We start from the raw sequence: 19,227 nt of genomic DNA, 5'->3' as shown, positions 1-19,227 counted from the left end.
CATCGCTCGTAGTTAACTTTAGAAAATTTCAGCAGACCTGTAAGTTAACTTAGGTCTGCTTTGTCGGACTGCTGTATCAATGACATTTTGGGATTAAGAGACAATTACAAAACAAAAGGGGCATTCAAAATCATAAATCGAAGACCAACTGACAACGCCACAGTAAGAAGAATCCCTAAATTTCTATCATTAATATTTTGTTCGTTACATTGACTTTAAGAAAAGGGAGATATTTTGTATGGCCTATGTATCACTATTTTATATAAGGAATGTACAAATGAATGTAAAATTATCAGCGCTGTGATGAACAGAAAGAGTCTAAACAAAGAGACACAAATCTTACGTTCTATGAAAAAAGACATCTTATAAAAAACAGCAGAAGACTAACAACAATAACAATTATAAAATCTAGTGATTGAGTAACGATCCCTCTAAAATCTTGGGATTAATTCAGTTTGTTGTTTAAACCGTAAGTAGAGGATAGCAATGGATCGTACTTGCTTGTGGTTGACTAGGATAAAGACGTTTGAATTTTCCTGTTTACCAGAACGTTGGTGGTTTATAAATATAATGTTCAATTTTGCGGCATTAACAGTTTTAAAGCAGTCATAATGTTTGAGAGTGGCATTACGTTTGAAATTCGTAAATATTTATTACAAATGGCTCTTTTTCAAATAAAATTTTCGTCCCTACCATATATATACGTTTATAATTAGTTTCTTTTTAACGACATGCATAACGTCAACCAAATCTGAAGCCAAAAATTGATTAACTTGTTAAATTGTATTTGTCTTGTATAGCAGATATAGGAAATACTTTTGTCAAAAGACATTTTACAAACATTAATCGATTAACGAAATACAAGCTTTGCTTTTATTCAATACTTTTGTTTGTTTTCCTGTTTATTATCATTTCGATTCGATCTTAAGGATGTTCGCTACTCTTTTTCAAAATAACAAGTTTTTTAAAAGACTGTTATAAATTGATAGTATATAAATAAAGGGACTAAAAAAGCAGAAAAAATGAAGGGTCCGTGTGCTTGTTTTGAAGATATAAGTCATTGAAAATTTGGCGGGAAATAATTCTCTCTAGACTTTTCATACATTTAACATTGGCACCCTTTTTCTTACAAAAATTATGAAAAAATAAGAAGAATTTAATAGCATTTTCAAATATGGCTTTTTAAACTATATATAATAAAATCATGAAATGAAAAGTAGGGGTTAGCGGGAAAAAATTTTTAATGGCACTACATGGATAAAACTAGAGGATTCCGAATATCTGGCAAAAATTCAAAAACAAGAGGAGCGAACATCCTTAAACAACATTATTACACGAACCTGACTTCGGTTTCAGAACAGGCGTCGTTTTGGGTGCATACAAATTTGTTATGTACCTATTATTCTTAACGTTAGACAACAAAATAATGTTTTGTAACATATATATACTATATAACAACCAGACTCAAGCTAGCGACCAATTCCAGCGACCACTAAAGTTAACAATGAGAATCAACATGTTAAAGAACCTTACCGTGATATCTCTGAAAATCACAACTTGACATAACATTACAACGTTCCACTGACAAAGAATATAAAGCTATCAATACTTATCGCTTTTTAATGATTAATTGACCATAGCTGTCTGCATTTGCGATAAATAGGGGACAGAACAATACATACGTATACGTTTTAGAAAGGAAAAAGAATATTATTTTTTTTAAGGATTATTTTGTATTTAAATCCAATTTACTTGAGTAGCGTTCTTGCTCACGGCTAATGCTATAAATCAGTAAGTCGAGTCTAGTAGATCAGATATTCGATGATTTGTTATTGCGTGTCATCTAAAAATATGTATTATGGTATGGTATACGAATCGACATATTCGTTCCTTGCCAAGAGAAAACAAGATAAAACACAAAACAAAACAAAAACAAAAACAAAAACAGATATTTGAGCAGAAACATAAAGACAAGTTCAGGAAACACAATTATCTGGAAGTCGATTAGGTTGCAGTTTTTAAACTTTCATTTGTAACTTGTGACAATTACTACAAAGAGTATAGATGAACTAAATGCCACCTTCGTACATAACTGCTAAACCATGACTAGTGAACGATTGCCATAATTCTCTATTAATAAGCATACACAATATGAATAAGATATTTGATTCAAAGTTTTACGTCTTACGCTATATCATATCATACCAGCTAAGAAGGGAAAAACATAGACGAATAAACGAATACAAAAAACAGACACATAAAGTAAACACTAAACAGTTTAAAGACAATACATTATTACACGAAATTCATTATTGCTAAAAGAAAACAACCATGTGAACTTTCAATTTTGCTTCAAAATGCACCGAACAGCAATATATGTAGCGGACTAGCGTTTTGAGTTTATGGACATATGTAAAATCTGTTCAAGTATATGTTAACTACTGTATATTATATAGACTCTTCAACTTCAATTTTCAGTAGGATTGGACAACATTCAGAATGCCAAATGACACAGTGTAAATTTGTCCATTCACTTTTGAACGTCGTCAACTGAAATTAAGTTTAAACTAGGAAACTACACAAGAATTCAATAACTTCGAATTCCTTTATTATTCAAAGTTGTATTAATTTTTGAAAGAACCGTTGGTAAAGAAGACAACGTTACTTTCTTTGAATAGCGTAATTTAATTTTCATTAATCTAGATCAATATTAAATGCGCTGGTTGTCCAATTTTATCCTTTCCTCAAAGTTCTGATTCGCAAGACCTCTCATTTAAGGAGACATGAAACGATTTTCAATTTTTGTTTCAAAATGTTTATACATAATTTTCCCCAAAAATACATAGATAGCAATATAGGTGTCAAATATTTGGTAAAATATGTATTTTAATGCAACGATTTATCGACCTGTCAAATATGCATATTTCCATCCCGGAAGTCACTCAGAACGAGGCTACTACGTCAGTGGTTCCTATCATTCATATTTACATAAGGGTACAGCGCAAATTTAGTTTCGATCATTATCCAACAAAATGCATGACAGTGATAAACAATGATTATATGTGATGTCGATGGATTCAACAATGTAATCAAAAAGAATAGTGACATGATATTTTTCTGTTTTTCGAATGATGCGCAAACTTAGAACGTGTAAAGATGGGACTTTTTAACAACATTAAACTACACTTCTTTCCGCCCACTTTCATAGGAATCCATGCCATGTGTTCATCATAGGCCACAGGAGTGCGGTACAGGTGATTGATTTTCTCAATTTCAGGTCTCGTTTGAAGTTGTTAGCTTCAGGTGTCACGACACATTGGTGATTGATAAGACATAGTTATTACGCAATATTACTTCATAAGCTCTTTGTGTCCATCCTTGATATAGGGTTTTTTTTTGTAATTTGTTTATTTTTGACATAAAGACAGAAAACAATCAAGCAGGATTACACACATGTACAGTTATAAATATGGTCTTAAAGATATCATATTACTTCACCTCTAAATAGCAAGACATAAAACAAAATATAACTCTAATTTTTGTACTAGTTATGAAATATTTAAATCGCCTAGGACAGATTGTAATGGCAACCATTTTTTATCTATAAATTCTTTTTGTGTAGGCGATAAGAAATTTATCGTATGTTGTTCTATTCTTATAGAGTATTTCAAATATGCAATACTACCTTTCACAGTAGGTTTTTCTATTGATGTTTTACAGCTATAAATATAAAATTTTAAAATCAACATTATATGTTGTAACATTATATGGGTCAAACATTTCCCCAATACCAAAAATAACATCGTTTGCCTCTATATGTTTAAGGCTAAAACCACATTTTAATAATAAATTTTGAAGTGCTATCCAAATATTTTTGCTGTATATATATTCCCAAAAGATATGCAATAAGCTTTCTTTGGTTTCAGTGCAAAAAGTGCACAATTCTGTTTCTGTTAAACCACATTTATAAAGAAGAGAGTTTGTGTATACAATCTATGTAATAACTTGAACTGAAAATTTAGAAGTTTAGTGTTTTTTGTTGCTTGAAATGTCATCGAGTAAATTTTTCTCCAATCATCAATTTTAACACATAAATCCTCAGACCATTTGTTTTGTGATCCTGATGGATTTCCTTTAATATTTTCTATAAATAGTTGATAAAAATTTTTACATGTTTTTTTTTAATCATTTTTAAGTTTTTCTACAATATCATTTTCAATAACATCTAATCTACCGTGATCTGAAATTGTTTTCTTCCAGATACCTGGGATTGCACTAACAAGACCATAATATTCAACAAAATTGGTTTTAACTGCATACTGAGTTTTAAGCTGTTCAAATGTCAGTATGGTTTTTTCATCTGAGATTAGATCATTTATAAAAAATATACCATAATACAAAAATGTTCATAAATAAATGGCTATCCACATCTTTTAATGTTAATATTCAGCCAAATGGGTTGACTCGGGATATTTATGGGATTGTTTTCATTTTTCACCTTTTCTGGCTTCAATTTAGCCAGATTAAGAAAAATATCCCTCCAAAAAGGATTTAACTTTTTTGCGATTTTTTCCATACCCTCTTTTGTCGGGTACAATATTTTATCCCCTCCTTATTTTTCTATATAACTCAATAATACAATTTTCCAGGGGGAAACATCCAAGGGATCTAGCAATTTATAAAGCCATGACATTTTAAGGGACATACAAAAACTTTCTATATGGGGGAATTTTAAACCTCCCTCATCATAATTATTTATAATAACCTTCCTTTTAATTTTGTCTGGTTTTCCATCCCATAAAAATTTAATGAAAATTCCTTGTATTTCTTACATAACCTTAACTGGTGGATTTGGAAGTACTTTCAGAATCTGTACCAAAAGTGGGAGAGTCAAATTTTTTATAACAATGGATTTGCCAATATATGTCAAGTGTCTGTATGACCATAAATTGAGAAGGCTTTTTATGCTTTTAATTTTTTCTGTATAGTTTTCTACAGTTTTATCCTCATTTAAGAGATTGAAACGAATTCCCAACAGTTTAAACTTTCCTGATGTATTCCAAGATAATTTCTTATATGGTAATAGTTTTTCATTACTGCCCAATCTTGAGCCAATCCATATGGCTTTAGTTTTATCTACATTTACAATTAAACCAGCACAAGCAGCAAAGCCATCAAAAATGTGCAAAGCTTGTTTAAGAGATTCCTCATTATCATCCAGAATATTAAAAGTAATATTCCTGTATGCTTGCAAGTCTATAATTTCATTAGAAATTGTTAAGCATAAAGATCGATAAATTAATAGAAAAGATACACAATACTAATGTAAAAGCTTGGGTGGCCTCAACATGAAAAATGTGAAACAAAGTGTGGGACCAAACCCATAAAAATCTTAAGTTTTTTCAATAAAGGACCATTCGACCGTGTCGAAGGCTTTTTCAAAGTCAACCAGTAATAATAATCCTGGAATATCTTCTTCTTCTAATTTATCTATCAAATCTGCAATAATTCTAACACAATCACCAATGTATCTTCCACTTAAAAATCCTTATTGTGTCTGACTTATAATATTTTGCAGTAGAGGTTTTAATCTATTTGCTATGCAAGCAGATGCTAATTTATAGTCAACATATAGTAAAGTAATTTTTTGATGAAGTGTTTTTCTTTCCCCTCCTTTGGTAGACATACTATTAACCCTTGTCGCTGACTTACTGAGAATTTTTCCTTTTCAAGGCTCTCATTCAGGCAATTGACAAATGGAAATTTTATGTCATTCCAGAAAAATTTAAAGAATTCTGCAGTAAAACCATCTATGCCTGGTGACTCTAAATTTTTCATATTTTTAAGGGCAATACTGCATTCCTTTAAGGTAATTTGACCCTCACAGGAATTAATATCTTCTCTGCCAGGTTTATTTAAGAAGGGATTATTTTCATTCATGAATGTGGCATTCTCCTCATCCCTTGGGTTAGAACTTTTGTACAAAGTTTCATAAAATAATTTTTGTTCTCTAAGTATAGCGTTTGGATCTTGAATAACTTGATTACCTTCCAAATGTAATTTTGATATAATTTTTTCTGTATAATGTTTTTTTTTTCAAGATTACAAAAAAAACGTGTGTTTTTCTCCCCTTCAACTTGCCATTTTGCCTTTGCTCTTATTATAATTCCATTCATTTTTTCTTTTCTTAAAATTTTAAGTTCTGTTTCAGCCTTTTCAATATCAAGTCTAAGGGCTATTCCATTAAAATGTATGTGGGAGGGTAGGAAGGGAAGTTTAATAATTGAATGTAGGTCATGGGTCTTTTGTCAGTATGTGTCTATTACCATTATGCAAAATTATCTAAAAATGATTCTTGGTTGTAGGGATATTTTGAAAGTCCCTTCCTACCCTCCCACATACATTTTAATGGAATAGCCCTAATTTCATCTGAAGTATTTAAAACAAATAGGTTGTTTAATTTTTCTAATTTTTCAAAAAGCATATTCTCCATCTTGTCTTTTTCTTTTTTCTTAAATGAAGAGTAAGAAATTGCTGTATAAAGGTTTTGCCGAGGGCACAAGTGAGGTTGGACTATATTATTGTTACAGTAATACAGGTATAACTACTTTATGTTTAAGGAATACCTGTAGTACGACCATACAATACCCTATGCACCACCAATTAAGTTCACTAACCGGTGTTGATTACTAATAGACAACCTGTATATAGATCTTATTTTTATTGCTTTTAAGAATATGCAGATATAAAAAGGTTGATTACAGATGCATTCTTTTAATTGACTTCTTCTTGAGATGAAAAGTAATATTCCTGTATGCTTGCAAGTCTATAATTTCATTAGAAATTGTTAAGCATAAAGATCGATAAATTAATAGAAAAGATAAACAATACTGGTGTAAAAACTTGGGTGGCCTTAACATAAAAAATGTGAAACAATTCAAACGAGAAAACTAACGACCTAATTTAAAACAAAATAATTTCCAAAGAACAAATATGACAGACATGAACCAACGACAACCACTGATCTACATGCTCCTGATTTAAGACAGGCACATACAGAATGTGGTGGGGGTAAATGTTTGTTAGCGCCTACCCACCACCCCCTTCCCCTTTTTTCCCCCCAACGTCTGACAGTGGTCTTACGGCAGTACATAAGAACAAACTATAAATACCAGTCCAACTCAAAAGATCGGTACGAAATACAGAAACCACTAACGTAAAAACAATAGAGACAAAGCACTGACGCACCCCTGAAATAAGAGTACTCGCATTTACTGTAAGTTAGTTCAAAGCCAAGTACAACTATTACATAACTCATGTTCTCCCAGACTGAAGTATGTTACATGTATACATTTTCATGCTCATCCCGATTGAAAATTTTATTGTTTTAAATGACCCCTATTTGTAGAAATGTTTTCAAAAAGAATATTATGTGTTGTGAATATTGTCCTGGACTCAAGCATTTTGCAGGTAGCAATAAACAAATTGATCGCTAAATGATATTTAGGAGAGAGGGGTGGAAATATGTGAATTTGAATTTACTTTGTGAAAATCCTTAAATTTGAAGTTAGATTTATAAGGGTCTGGGTGGAATTGCATACTTTAGAAGTGTAGTATTACTATATTAATCATTTCAACATAAGATTATTTTTTTTAAATGTATGGTTTTAAAAGGTAAATAACATAACACGTGACTAAATCACACTACAGGTGCCTTCTTACCTTTCACCTAGTCAAGTATGCTAAAGGTGTCAAAATTTAATTACTAAAACAACAGCCTCCAATAAATGTTTACATAAAAGGGGAAAGGTAATAAAATTGTTTATTGAATAATTTTCCAAATGCAGAAATAGTGTGATGTCTGGTTTCCAACCAAAATAATTATTAGCATAACTTTTGATGATAATTTATACCTATTAAAAGTCTCTACGTAACAAACAAAAAATAAATAAAAAACGTACCCTTTCCGAGCGCCTGATTTGACTTTTAATATCGTTTTTTTTTCGGTCTGTTTCTGGTGCACACATATAAAGTTACCGTAACAGAGAGAAAAAAAGAACAATTTGATCATCAATAATTAGAAATTTATATTTTTAATCATGATTAAAAGTAGTTTTATTAAACAAAAAGGAAGAAAGCTCTTTATTAAATTTATTCATTAGACGAACCAATATGTATGGTACCTAATAATCCGATCGGTATTGTCTAAAAAATCGTCGTTGTTGGACTCTTCGCATGAAGAATTAAAGTCCTTTACTTGGTTAATTTCCACACACAATGGCTCAAATTGATGTGGTCAATTGTCTTTATAGTTTGTCTGTAATAGGGAAAAGTGCTGTCAATACCGTCCATAGTGTATTTGTGCAGAAAAGTGATCGACATCGTCCAGTTTGAGACATTTTCCCAGCTTTTAACCAAAGACGTAAGCACGATCACGTGATCGTTATGGTGTCAGACCACCAATAACTCCCTCCAATTTAGAACGTATGTGAAAGTAGGCCTACTCGGACAAAAAATAGTGCATTTGATGTCATTGTTTACTTAAACTAACCAACAAATTTGCAGAAATGAAACTTTTGGTGAAAGAGAAATATATTAAGACCATTTTGAGTTAAAATTTACTTGTCTTTGAGTTTGCATTCAACATTGAGGATTAATGCACTCCATAGTATACTTATTTGAGATTTTCAGAAAACCAGGGGTTATTTTTAGTGGTACCTCTATTCGGGAGGCCTCTTCTTTCTTATATGATTGTAAAGGTATGTTGAAAATTGGCATGTAGAAAGCTGATACATATACAATTCAGGATATACCTGATTTCTATGAAGTTAAACTTAAGGTGAAATATTTAGAAAGCTGTGAAAATTGCAAATTTTGGTTGAACAGATAGGGACTTTTAATTGGTGGTCCGACACCTTTAAAGCGAAATGCGGCGAAACCCCAAAATCAGAAAACAATTTATTTTTTTGTCTTAACTGATCATTTGAATTGATAGTACCCACATTTCAATCTTTTTTGGGTCAAAAAGTCACATATTGCAAATCAAGAGCCTTAAACCTGAGTTTGTGCTATTTTTAGCTTTTCCCAACCTGACAGTATGCTTTCATATAAAAAAATGTCTAAAATTGTTATAAATGCACAGTAAGTTGTTTCTGTGGTGTTAAACATGAAAACATAGGTTGTTTACTACCCAACAAAAATTGTTGTCATGAAGATTTAATGTAATTATTTGATTTTTACCCCTTATATTATTGTGTCATACCATGTATTTGGCAGATATTATAGCCTGATATAAACACTGCATAAACTCACGAAAATACCATTTATTATATCAAATAAAATTTTTATATCTTAAATTTAATTGACTGATAGTAAATAAAACAATTACAAAATGACCATGACTGCACTTTTGATCAATTAATAGTCCCATTACTGACACCAGTTGAAAAAAGGGGGTGGGGGGTCAATATTCCTTGACTCTTCAATACCTTGGATTTTTTACTAAACTCATTGCAAAAATTGTGGAAAGTCTTTAAAGTAGTAGAACAAACAAGGAAAAATCAACAAAAACTGAACTTGATATTGAAAGTTTATGTTCCTGTAGTCCAAAATGAAATTTTTAATTATTTTCAAAAAATATCATACATTACAGTCAGTTTAAATTGAGCTGTGCAATTTGTAATATAAGTTGCATTATGCTCAGATAGGATATTTTTAATTACAAATTGACTAAGGATTAAGAATAAAGAAAAACAAAAGATTTCTGATCAACTTTTTTGGCTCTTTAAAGCGAAACGTGGTGAAACCCCAAAATCAGAAAACAAATGATTTTTTTTTGTCTTAACTGATCATTTGAACTGAAGGTAGCCACATTTGAATCTTTTTTGGGTCAAAAAGTCTTATATTGCAAATCAAGAGCCTTAAACCTGAATTTGTGCTATTTTTAGCTTTTCCCAACCTGACAATATGCTTTCATATATAAAAATGTCTAAAATTGTTATAAATGCACAGTAAGTTATTTCTGTGGTGTTAAACATGAAAACATAGGTTGTTTACTACCCAACAAAAATTGTTGTCATGAAGATTTAATGAAATTATTTGATTTTTACCCCTTGTATCATTGTGTCATACCATGTATTTGGCAGATAACATAGCCTCATGTAAACACTGCATAAACTCACAAAAATCCCATTTATTATCTCAAATAAAACTTTTATATCTTAAATTGTATTGACTGATTAGTAAATAAAACAATTATATGACCATGACTGCACTTTTGATCAATTAATAGTCCCATTACTGACACCAGTTGAAAATATGGGGGTCAATATTCCTTGACTTTTCAATACCTTGGATTTTTTACTAAACTCATTGCAAAATTTGTGGAAAGTCTTTAAAGCAGTAGAACAAACAAGGAAAAATTAACAAAAACTGATCTTGATATTGAAAGTTTATGTTCCTGTAGTCCAAAATGAAATTTTCAAGTATGTTCTAAAAAAATCATACGTTACAGTCAGTTTAAATTGAGCTTTGAAATTTGTAATTTAAGACGCATTATGCTCAGATAGGATGTTTTTAACTACAAATAGACTAAGGATCACGAATAAATAAAAACTAAAGATTTCTGATCAACTTTTTTGGCTCTTTAAAAGGAAATACGGTGAAACCTCAAAATCAGAAAACAATTGATTTTTTTGTCTTAACTGATCATTTGAATTGATAGTAGCCACATTTCAATCTTTCTTGGGTCAAAAAGTCACATATAGCAAATCAAGAGCCTTAAACCTGAATTTGTGCTATTTTTAGCTTTTCCCAACCTGACAATATGCTTTCATATAAAAAAATGTCTAAAATTGTTATAAATGCACAGTAAGTTATTTCTGTGGTGTTTAACATGAAAACATAGGTTGTTTACTACCCAACAAAAATTGTTGTCATGAAGATTTAATGAAATTATTTGATTTTTACCCCTTGTATCATTGTGTCATACCATGTATTTGGCAGATAACATAGCCCGATGTGAACACTGCATAAACTCACAAAAATCCCATTTATTATCTCAAATAAAATTTTTATATCTTAACTTTTATTGACTGATAGTAAATAAAACAATTAAATGACCATGACTGCACTTTTGTTCAATTAACAGTCCCATTACTGACACCAGTTGAAAAAAGGGGGGAGTCAATATTCCTTGATTCTTCAATACCTTGGTTTTTTTACTAAACTCATTGCAAAAATTGTGGAAAGTCTTTAAAGCAGTTGAACAAACAAGGAAAAATCAACAAAAAACTGATCTTGATATTGAAAGTTTATGTTCCTGTAGTCCAAAATGAAATTTATAAGTATTTTCTAAAAAAATCATACATTACAGTCAGTTTGAATTGAGCTGTGAAATTTTTAATATAAGTCGCATTATGCTCAGATAAGATGTTTTTAACTACACATTGACTAAGGATTAGGAATAAGGAAAAACAAAAGATTTCTGATCATCTTTTTTGGCTCTTTAAAGCGAAATGCATTGAAACCCCAAAATCAGAAAACAATTGATTTTTTTTGTCTTAACTGATCATTTGAAATGATAGTAGCCATATTTCAATCTTTTTTGGGTCAAAAGTCACATATTGCAAATCAAGAGCCTTAAACCTGAATTTGTGCTATTTTTAGCTTTTCCCAACCTGACAATATGCTTCCATATAAAAAAATGTCTAAAATTGTTATAAATGCACAGTAAGTTGTTTCTGTGGTGTCAAACATGTAAACATAGGTTGTTTACTTCCCAACAAAAATTGTTGTCATGAAGATTTAATGAAATTATTTGATTTTTACCCCTTATATCATTGTGTCATACCATGTAATTGGCAGATAACATAGCCTGATGTAAACACTGCATAAACTCACAAAAATCCCATTTATTATCTCAAATAAATTTTTTATATATTAAATGTAATTGACTGATAGTAAATAAAACAATTACAAAATGACCATGACTGCACTTTTGTTCAATTAATAGTCCCATTACTGACACCAGTTTAAAAAGGGGGGTCAATATTCCTTGACACTTCATTACCTTGGATTTTTTACTAAACTCATTGCAAAAATTGTGGAAAGTCTTTAAAGCAGTAGAACAAACAAGGAAAAATCAACAAAAACTGATCTTGATATTGAAAGTTTATGTTCCTGTAGTCCACAATGAAATTTTCAAGTATTTTCTAGAAAAATCATACATTACAGTCAGTTTAAATTGAGCTGTGCAATTTGTAATATAAGTCGCATTATGTTCAGATAGGATGTTTTTAACTATAAATTGACTAAGGATTAAGATTAAAGAAAAACAAAAGATTTCTGATCAACTTTGTTGGCTCTTTAAAGCGAAATGCGGTGAAATCCCAAAATAAGAAAACAATTGATTTTTTTGTCTTAACTGATCATTTGAAATGATAGTAGCCTCATTTCAATCTTTTTTGGGTCAAAAAGTCACATATTGCAAATCAAGGCCTTAAACCTGAATTTGTGCTATTTTTAGCTTTTCCCAACCTGACAATATGCTTTCATATAAAAAAATGTCTAAAATTGTTATAAATGCACAGTAAGTTGTTTCTGTGGTGTTAAACATGAAAACATAGGTTGTTAACTACCCAACAAAAATTGTTGTCATGAAGATTTAGTGAAATTATTTGATTTTTACCCCTTATATCATTGTGTCATACCAAGTTATTGGCAGATAACATAGCCTGATGTAAAAATTGCATAAACTCACAAAAAACTCATTTATTATCTTAAATAAAATTTTTATATCTTAAATTTTATTGACTGTTAGTAAATAAAACAATTAAATGACCATGACTGCACTTTTCATCAATTAATAGTCCCATTACTGACACCAGTTGAAAAAAAAGAGGGGGGTCAATATTCCTTGACTCTTCAATACCTTGGTTTATTTACTAAACTCATTGCAAAAATTGTGGAAAGTCTATAAAGCAGTAGAACAAACAAGGAAAAATCTACAAAAACTTATCTTGATATTGAAAGTTTATGTTCCTGTAATCCAAAATGAAATTTTCAAGTTTAAGTTGAAAAAAATGTCTAAAATTGTTATAAATGCACAGTAAGTTGTCTCTGTGGTGTTAAACATGAAAACATAGGTTGTTTACTACCCAACAAAAATTGTTGTCATGAAGATTTAATGAAATTATTTGATTTTTACCCTTTGTATCATTGTGTCATACCAAGTAATTGGCAGATAACATAGCCTGATGTAAAAATTGCATAAACTCACAAAAAACTCATTTATTATCTTAAATAAAATTTTTATATCTTAAATTTTATTGACTGTTAGTAAATAAAACAATTAAATGACCATGACTGCACTTTTGATCAATTAATAGTCCCATTACTGACACCAGTTGAAAAAGGGGGTCAATATTTTATTGACACTTTTATACCTTGGATTGTTTACTAAACTCATTGCAAAAATTGTGGAAAGTCTTTAAAGCAGTTGAACAGACAAGGAAAAATCAACAAAAACTGATCTTGATATTAAAAGTTTAAGTTCCTGTAGTCCAAATTGAAATTTTCAAGTATTTTCTAAAAAAAATCATACATTACAGTCAGTTTAAATTGAGCTGTGCATTTTGTAATATAAGTCGCATTATACTCAGATAGGATGTTTTTAACTACAAATTTTTCTAAGGATTAAGAATAAGGAAAAACAAAAGATTTCTGATCAACTTTGTTGGCTCTTTAAAGCGAAATGCGGTGAAACCCCAAAATAAAAAAACAATTGATTTTTTTGTCTTAACTGATCATTTCAAATGATAGTAGCCACATTTCAATCTTTTTTGGGTCAAAAAGTCACATATTGCAAATCAAGAGCCTTAAAACTGAATTTGTGCTATTTTTAGCTTTTCCCAACCTGACAATATGCTTTCTTATAAAAAAATGTCTAAAATTGTTATAAATGCACAGTAAGTTGTTTCTGTGGTGTTAAACATGAAAACATAGGTTGTTTACTACCCAACAAAAATTGTTGTCATGAAGATTTAATGAAATTATTTGATTTTTACCCTTTGTATCATTGTGTCATACCATGTATTTGGCAGATAACATAGCCTGATGTAAACACTGCATAAACTCACAAAAATCCCATTTATTATCTCAAATAAAATTTTTATATCTTACATTTTATTGACTGATAGTAAATAAAACAATTAAATGTCCATGACTGCACTTTTGATCAATTAATAGTCCCATTACTGACACCAGTTGAAAAAAAAGAGGGGGGGCAATATTCCTTGACTCTTCAATACCTTGGTTTATTTACTAAACTCATTGCAAAAATTGTGGAAAGTCTATAAAGCAGTAGAACAAACAAGGAAAAATCTACAAAAACTGATCTTGATATTGAAAGTTTATGTTCCTGTAATCCAAAATGAAATTTTCAAGTATTTTCTAAAAAAAATCATACATTACAGTCAGTTTAAATTCAGCTGTAAAATTTGTAATAAAAGTCGCATTATGGTCAGATATGATGTTTTTAACTACAAATTGAATGAGGATTAAGAATAAAAAAAAACAAAAGATTTCTGATCAATTTTTTTGGCTCTTTAAAGCGAAATGCGGTGAAACCCCAAAATAAAAAAACAATTGATTTTTTTGTATTAACTGATCATTTGAAATGATAGAAGCCACATTTCAATCTTTTTTGGGTCAAAAAGTCACATATTGCAAATCAAGAGCCTTAAAACTGAATTTGTGCTATTTTTAGCTTTTCCCAACCTGACAATATGCTTTCTTATAAAAAAATGTCTAAAATTGTTATAAATGCACAGTAAGTTGTTTCTGTGGTGTTAAACATGAAAACATAGGTTGTTTACTACCCAACAAAAATTGTTGTCATGAAGATTTAATGAAATTATTTGATTTTTACCCTTTGTATCATTGTGTCATACCATGTATTTGGCAGATAACATAGCCTGATGTAAACACTGCATAAACTCACAAAAATCCCATTTATTATCTCAAATAAAATTTTTATATCTTAAATTTTATTGACTGATAGTAAATAAAACAATTAAATGTCCATGACTGCACTTTTGATCAATTAATAGTCCCATTACTGACACCAGTTGAAAAAAAAGAGGGGCTCAATATTCCTTGACTCTTCAATACCTTGGTTTAATTACTAAACTCATTGCAAAAATTGTGGAAAGTCTATAAAGCAGTAGAACAAACAAGGAAAAATCTACAAAAACTGATCTTGATATTGAAAGTTTATGTTCCTGTAGTCCAAAATGAAATTTTCAAGTATTTTCTAAAAAAAAATCATACATTACAGTCAGTTTAAATTGCGCTGTGAAATTTGTAATATAAGTCGCATTATGGTCAGATATGATGTTTTTAACTACAAATCGAATGAGGATATAGAATAAAGAAAAACAAAAGATTTCTGATCAACTTTTTTGGCTCTTTAAAGCGAAATGCGGTGAAACCCCAAAATCAGAAAACAATTGATTTTTTTGTATTAACTGATCATTTGAAATGATAGAAGCCACATTTCAATCTTTTTGGGGTCCAAAAGTCACATATTGCACATCAAGAGCCTTAAACCTGAATTTGTGCTATTTTTAGCTTTTCCCAACATGACAATATGCTTTCATATAAAAAAATGTCTAAAATTGTTATAAATGCACAGTAAGTTGTTTCTGTGGTGTTAAACATGAAAACATAGGTTGTTTACTACCCAACAAAAATTGTTGTCATGAAGATTTATGAAATTATTTGATTTTTACCCTTTGTATCATTGTGTCATATCATGTATTTGGCAGATAACATAGCCTGATGTAAACACTGCATAAACTCACAAAAATCCCATTTATTATCTCAAATAAAATTTTTATATCTTAAATTTTATTGACTGATAGTAAATAAAACAATTAAATGTCCATGACTGCACTTTTGATCAATTAATAGTCCCATTACTGACACCAGTTGAAAAAAAAGAGGGGGGTCAATATTCCTTGACTCTTCAATACCTTGGTTTATTTACTAAACTCATTGCAAAAATTCTGGAAAGTCTATAAAGCAGTAGAACAAACAAGGAAAAATCTACAAAAACTGATCTTGATATTGAAAGTTTATGTTCCTGTAGTCCAAAATGAAATTTTCAAGTATTTTCTAAAAAAAATCATACATTACAGTCAGTTTAAATTGAGCTGTGCAATTTGTAATATAAGTTGCATTATGCTCAGATAGGATGTTTTTAACTATAAATTGACTAAGGATTAAGATTAAAAGAAAAACAAAAGATTTCTGATCAACTTTGTTGGCTCTTTAAAGCGAAATGCGGTGAAATCCCAAAATAAGAAAACAATTGATTTTTTTGTCTTAACTGATCATTTGAAATGATAGTAGCCTCATTTCAATCTTTTTTGGGTCAAAAAGTCACATATTGCAAATCAAGGCCTTAAACCTGAATTTGTGCTATTTTTAGCTTTTCCCAACCTGACAATATGCTTTCATATAAAAAAATGTCTAAAATTGTTATAAATGCACAGTAAGTTGTTTCTGTGGTGTTAAACATGAAAACATAGGTTGTTTACTACCCAACAAAAATTGTTGTCATGAAGATTTAGTGAAATTATTTGATTTTTACCCCTTATATCATTGTGTCATACCAAGTAATTGGCAGATAACATAGCCTGATGTAAAAATTGCATAAACTCACAAAAAACTCATTTATTATCTTAAATAAAATTTTTATATCTTAAATTTTATTGACTGTTAGTAAATAAAACAATTAAATGACCATGACTGCACTTTTGATCAATTAATAGTCCCATTACTGACACCAGTTGAAAAAAGAGGGGGTCAATATTCCTTGACTCTTCAATACCTTGGTTTATTTACTAAACTCATTGCAAAAATTGTGGAAAGTCTATAAAGCAGTAGAACAAACAAGGAAAAATCTACAAAAACTGATCTTGATATTGAAAGTTTATGTTCCTGTAATCCAAAATGAAATTTTCAAGTTTAAGTTGAAAAAAATGTCTAAAATTGTTATAAATGCACAGTAAGTTGTCTCTGTGGTGTTAAACATGAAAACATAGGTTGTTTACTACCCAACAAAAATTGTTGTCATGAAGATTTAATGAAATTATTTGATTTTTACCCTTTGTATCATTGTGTCATACCAAGTAATTGGCAGATAACATAGCCTGATGTAAAAATTGCATAAACTCACAAAAAACTCATTTATTATCTTAAATAAAATTTTTATATCTTAAATTTTATTGACTGTTAGTAAATAAAACAATTAAATGACCATGACTGCACTTTTGATCAATTAATAGTCCCATTACTGACACCAGTTGAAAAAGGGGGTCAATATTTTATTGACACTTTTATACCTTGGATTGTTTACTAAACTCATTGCAAAAATTGTGGAAAGTCTTTAAAGCAGTTGAACAGACAAGGAAAAATCAACAAAAACTGATCTTGATATTAAAAGTTTAAGTTCCTGTAGTCCAAAATGAAATTTTCAAGTATTTTCTAAAAAAAATCATACATTACAGTCAGTTTAAATTGAGCTGTGCATTTTGTAATATAAGTCGCATTATACTCAGATAGGATGTTTTTAACTACAAATTTTTCTAAGGATTAAGAATAAGGAAAAACAAAAGATTTCTGATCAACTTTGTTGGCTCTTTAAAGCGAAATGCGGTGAAACCCCAAAATAAAAAAACAATTGATTTTTTTGTCTTAACTGATCATTTCAAATGATAGTAGCCACATTTCAATCTTTTTTGGGTCAAAAAGTCACATATTGCAAATCAAGAGCCTTAAAACTGAATTTGTGCTATTTTTAGCTTTTCCCAACCTGACAATATGCTTTCTTATAAAAAAATGTCTAAAATTGTTATAAATGCACAGTAAGTTGTTTCTGTGGTGTTAAACATGAAAACATAGGTTGTTTACTACCCAACAGAAATTGTTGTCATGAAGATTTAATGAAATTATCTGATTTTTACCCTTTGTATCATTGTGTCATACCATGTATTTGGCAGATAACATAGCCTGATGTAAACACTGCATAAACTCACAAAAATCCCATTTATTATCTCAAATAAAATTTTTATATCTTAAATTTTATTGACTGATAGTAAATAAAACAATTAAATGTCCAAGACTGCACTTTTGATCAATTAATAGTCCCATTACTGACACCAGTTGAAAAAAAAAAGGGGCTCAATATTCCTTGACTCTTCAATACCTTGGTTTAATTACTAAACTCATTGCAAAAATTGTGGAAAGTCTATAAAGCAGTAGAACAAACAAGGAAAAATCTACAAAAACTGATCTTGATATTGAAAGTTTATGTTCCTGTAGTCCAAAATGAAATTTTCAAGTATTTTCTAAAAAAAAATCATACATTACAGTCAGTTTAAATTGCGCTGTGAAATTTGTAATATAAGTCGCATTATGGTCAGATATGATGTTTTTAACTACAAATCGAATGAGGATTAAGAATAAAGAAAAACAAAAGATTTCTGATCAACTTTTTTGGCTCTTTAAAGCGAAATGCGGTGAAACCCCAAAATCAGAAAACAATTGATTTTTTTGTATTAACTGATCATTTGAAATGATAGAAGCCACATTTCAATCTTTTTTGGGTCCAAAAGTCACATATTGCACATCAAGAGCCTTAAACCTGAATTTGTGCTATTTTTAGCTTTTCCCAACATGACAATATGCTTTCATATAAAAAAATGTCTAAAATTGTTATAAATGCACAGTAAGTTGTTTCTGTGGTGTTAAACATGAAAACATAGGTTGTTTACTACCCAACAAAAATTGTTGTCATGAAGATTTATGAAATTATTTGATTTTTACCCTTTGTATCATTGTGTCATACCATGTATTTGGCAGATAACATAGCCTGATGTAAACACTGCATAAACTCACAAAAATCCCATTTATTATCTCAAATAAAATTTTTATATCTTAAATTTTATTGACTGATAGTAAATAAAACAATTAAATGTCCATGACTGCACTTTTGATCAATTAATAGTCCCATTACTGACACCAGTTGAAAAAAAAGAGGGGGGTCAATATTCCTTGACTCTTCAATACCTTGGTTTAATTACTAAACTCATTGCAAAAATTGTGGAAAGTCTATAAAGCAGTAGAACAAACAAGGAAAAATCTACAAAAACTGATCTTGAT

The 19,227-nt window shown here is 29.8% G+C and overlaps 1 protein-coding gene across 1 annotated transcript in view; it reads left to right on the top strand.

Moving 5' to 3' along the window:
* The window catches only part of LOC127716136 (uncharacterized), a 62,086-nt gene that overhangs the window by 28,472 nt on the left and 14,387 nt on the right, over positions 1 to 19,227 (top strand). The gene's annotated exons all lie outside the window — the stretch shown is intronic.

This window comes from Mytilus californianus, unplaced genomic scaffold (genome assembly GCF_021869535.1).
Source record: "Mytilus californianus isolate M0D057914Y unplaced genomic scaffold, xbMytCali1.0.p SCAF_9, whole genome shotgun sequence".
NCBI classification, from domain to species: Eukaryota; Metazoa; Mollusca; class Bivalvia; order Mytilida; family Mytilidae; genus Mytilus; species Mytilus californianus.
Note: the sequence above shows the minus strand (reverse complement) of the source record. Positions and strands in the feature narration are given on the sequence as shown.